This window comes from Photinus pyralis, unplaced genomic scaffold, assembly GCF_008802855.1.
Source record: "Photinus pyralis isolate 1611_PpyrPB1 unplaced genomic scaffold, Ppyr1.3 Ppyr1.4_unclustered_Scaffold5785, whole genome shotgun sequence".
In the NCBI taxonomy this organism is placed as follows: domain Eukaryota; kingdom Metazoa; phylum Arthropoda; class Insecta; order Coleoptera; family Lampyridae; genus Photinus; species Photinus pyralis.
Window position 1 is genome coordinate 22,528 of NW_022171835.1, and position 4,262 is coordinate 26,789.

The 4,262-nt window shown below is 39.6% G+C and overlaps 1 long non-coding RNA gene across 1 annotated transcript; it reads left to right on the top strand.

Annotated features, from left to right (window-relative positions):
* The first annotated feature begins 921 nt into the window (after window positions 1–921).
* LOC116182528 lies at window positions 922–2,292 on the top strand. Its single transcript, XR_004147547.1, has 4 exons — window positions 922–1,190; window positions 1,244–1,351; window positions 1,403–1,656; window positions 1,706–2,292. It is a non-coding gene; the product is annotated as an uncharacterized LOC116182528 (long non-coding RNA).
* The last annotated feature ends 1,970 nt before the right edge of the window (window positions 2,293–4,262 follow it).

Below are 4,262 nucleotides of genomic sequence, written 5' to 3' on the forward strand. Positions count from 1 at the left end.
ATGGTTAACGAGATTCATTCTCATTGATAGGAAATATGCAGCTTTAATATCAATGAAATAAACTGGATGTACAATAATGAATCACCGTCAGGCGCCAAAAGAAAGTTAATTGTATTTTTATAATGACCCTGTATAATAAAAATAAAACGAACTCAATACGCGCATATTCAGGCGCGAATCTAAATTCGACTGGCACTCGGTGTAATGTAAAATTGCAAGTAAGTGGTTAAATCAGCTTTGTATAGGTACTTATACAAAGTTAAATTGCCCTCGAGCATAAAATTCTTTTCAATAGTTTGTATCAAACACACTACGACGCTAGTTCAATTTTATAACGAAGCTATCCACAACAAATGGTAACACGACGGAAAGCGACAATACTATAACGCGTTAGAACATAAATACCTTTAATGTTTGTGCAACAGGAGTTCTGGATGCGTTCGGGTCACGGCTTTCAATCAGAATGGAAAGTGGAGGGCGTGGCTTCTCGAAAAATGTTCAACGTTCCATCGTTTTTCTTGAAAATCCGGCGAAAATCTTCATTCCCTAGTATGACTTCTCCTTCTTGGCTTAATTTCTATCATCGGTATCCACGCAGAGACGCTAAAGATTGCACGCCGCTTAATGAATGCTGCTTTCCCACTATTTACACTCATATTTATAGGTATCGCCTTTGTAAAATCTGACTCAATTGGGTTACGACAGGCACATTTCACTCGCTCTCCTTGCTCTTATTTTAATGTTAATTACCCGCTTAATTTACCTTACCCTCAATATACACACGTAGGTAACGCAGTATAACAATTACTGTATTTGCATCTGAATTGAATTTCTAACGTCGTGTAACGGTTTTAATTCTTCTCACCGTTCATTTTCTCTATGCTACGGATTCTTACAGGCCGATATTAGGTTACGCCACTGGCATATTGCAAATTGGGAATATTTTCTATGTTTTTGCGCATGTGCGTTACTCCACCGACACGTATTAAGCGGTGAATATTTCATTCATTGGTGCTTGCTTTAAAAACGAACAGGTGTGATGGCGTCTTGAAAATTTTCATGGGCATAATATAGTTACATATCGCCGAATTGCGGATTTTCGAGTCCATGAATAATCGATGTTTTGGAGATTGGTTTGTTAGACCATTTTATCCATTTACCGTTACGGGATCTGAATACATTTGCTTGACGTAAGTAACATCTGCGTATCATTTCTATTGTCACAGCCACGCTGTTCTTTTAGATAACGCACCTGTTCTTCGCATCACCTAAGCCAGAGCTTTGATTGCCGATAACCTCGAGGCATCTCGTTAATTAACGAGTTTTAAAAAGCCCTCTTTTTAATTAAGAGGTATGCTTAAATCTTGGCCAAAAACCAGTATTAATTCCGACATTGTTTTAGGGTTTTACTTTTCCTGTTTTTTTTGTATCGCACGTAATTATCTCATGTCAAACTTGTGGTCACGCATGGTTGGTTTCCCACTGCTGGACCTTATTGTCATCCGATTGTCCACCTAGAGGCCGATTGTAGCGGTTATTACCCGAGCTGAGGGCTCCCGGATATCCTGAGATTTGTAACCACGGGGGTGGACAACCGACACGAAGAATCTTAAGGGGAGCAGGAACACCACGTAGCCGCCACGTTTCCGGAGAACGGTGAAATAAACTTAGCCTTTCGATATTAGTACTATTTGCTATTGCATAGGCACTCCTATTGTTAATCTTAAGCGAAGGGTTACGCTCGCATCTGGGGCACTTTACCGATCGGAGGTACAAAGTAAGGGGATAGGAATAATTGGTACATTGACGGGTCATACTGCTGTGGATCCCGTTGAATTTGTAAGCGCATGAGTACTCATACCGCCTTGTTAACTAAGCAACCCCGTACCACGTCATTAAAGTGTTTAGCTTATAATTAATGCCTAGAACTATCCATTTATGCAACACCGTTTAATCCAGGCTGCTTGGCCACTGCCGACCTCACTATAAAAAGGGAAAAGCAAGGGTGGGAAGACCATTTTGTTTGCGGATAGACTACTATTTGGGAAGGGTGGGGCAATTAACCCACGGGCTTCGCGTCGGTTGCCGCTCACTAATTTTTGCATGTGATATTACCTGTGGGTTAGTCATTAGTTGTTATATATATATATCTACTTTAGTAGTTGATTTTATACATATTTGTTGTTACTTGTTATACTGTGTGTTGGGGTACCTTAAATTGATTCTGTGATTATTTGCATGTGTAATTGCAATACTGTTGGTTACAAATTATACTATCACCGTTGAAGTTACCTCCAGTGTTTTGGATTATTGCTCGTTCCTACAGGGTATTTATTGCCCTGCAGTGGTATCAACCTTCCTTGTTCAGGTTGAACCGAAGACCTTCTCTAGTAGTGAACAAGGTGGCGCCCATTTATTGTTTGAGGGGGTAAGTCAAATCGTTAGTCCAACGCCCTACCCTGAGTATTATAGTTTCGTGTGGTTTAATTTAATTGAGCCGCTAGCTGAGGCATCCCCTTTATTTAACGTGGGGTTTGTAAATCAGCGCCACTCAAACTTAGCGTTACAATCCCTCTGGTTGGATGCAGACAGAAATTTTTTTCCAAAGTGGTTTGAACATTTTCTCCATTACTCCAAACCATCCGCGACTGATCCAGTTTTATTAATACTGGATGGGCACGCAACGCACACCAAAAATGTTCAACTGATTGAGGCTGCCAGACAGAACCATGTGCACATACTGTGTATCCCTCCACACACTTCACATCGTCTGCAGCCTCTGGACGTTTCTTTCATGTTTCCGTTATCGACATTTCACACTCAAGAGTGTGAAACATGGATGAGGCAAAATCCAGGTCGAGCAATTACGATTCGCCAAGTGGGTAGCATTTTTGGAAAAAGTTATCTAAAGGCATCTACCCCACAGAATGCTATTAATGGCTTTAAAAAAACCGGAATTTTCCCACTCGATCCAAATGTGTTTCCAGAAGAGGCCTTTGCTGCCAGTGAAACTACTGACAGGGACCTTGATGCTGATGCTGTCACTATCCAGGATGCAGTTTTTCACGCTACAGAAAATCCAGTGGTAGACAAAACATCGTCATCAACTACAAACGTAATGCAGGATATAAATGTTTCTCCCATAACAGTGGATAGTAATTGTGCGTCGTGTTCCAATGTATCAAGTTCAAGCCCAACGCAAACTATACCACCGGATAGCAATGTTGCGTCGTGTTCCGGTCTACAAACACCAATATTTAAAAAAATTTCAAAAAATAATTACGTTAGTCCCATAGACATAATGCCAGCTCCGAAGGTAAAATCTACATGCGAAACACGAAAAGTTTCCAAAAATCGAGGAAAGACTGCTGTGTTAACTTCCAGTCCATATTTAAAAGAGTTACAGGAGAAGAAGGGACAAAAAGTTTCGAAGCGAAAGGTTGTGGAAACAAAGTTACCTAAACAAAAAAAGCCAAGAAAAGGGACCAAAGGACAAAATAAAAAAAATACTGAACCTATTTCCAGTGACGAGGAAGTAGAGGACACTTCTTGTATAGTTTGTGATGGTACTTTTCTAAAATCCAAAGAAGGTGAAGGTTGGATTAGTTGCTCAATCTGTCGTTTGTGGGCGCATGAAGAGTGTTCGGGTTTTGACACCGATAATGACAAGCCTTATGTTTGTGATTTTTGTACATAAATATTTTCAATATCTCTAAATGTTTCCTTTCTTAAGCTAATATAATAAAACTTTGTCAAAATACATATTTATAACAATTAAAAAATTTCATTCCACTTTACCCCGCTGGTCATTCTACTTTGCCCCACAGGCGGGGCAAAGTGGAATGTGGTCATTCTACTTTGCCCCACAGGCGGGGCAAAGTGGAATGAAATGCGTTGATACACAAACCATTTATTATCAGTACCAGTATGAGGAACTAAGATCTAGTAAATATTTGGTTACGTGCGAACAGTACTAACGTTCTTATTACGAAAAAAAATTTATCTATACAACCTATAGTTTAGCCAAAAAAAAATTAAATTTAAAAATCATTCCGCTTTGCCCCGCTTTCCCCTACGTAGCGTTGCTTCTGGAAGGAAACAGGAAATGTAAACGATACGTAGCGCAGAGGTTTCGAGGCTATATCCTAAACCGGAAATGTAAACAAAGTAAAGGGTTCGAGATTAAAATATACGTACTTAATTATTTGACATTTGTTTATATTGCGATTAAACACCTTATAGGTTATGTTTATTGTTTTGGA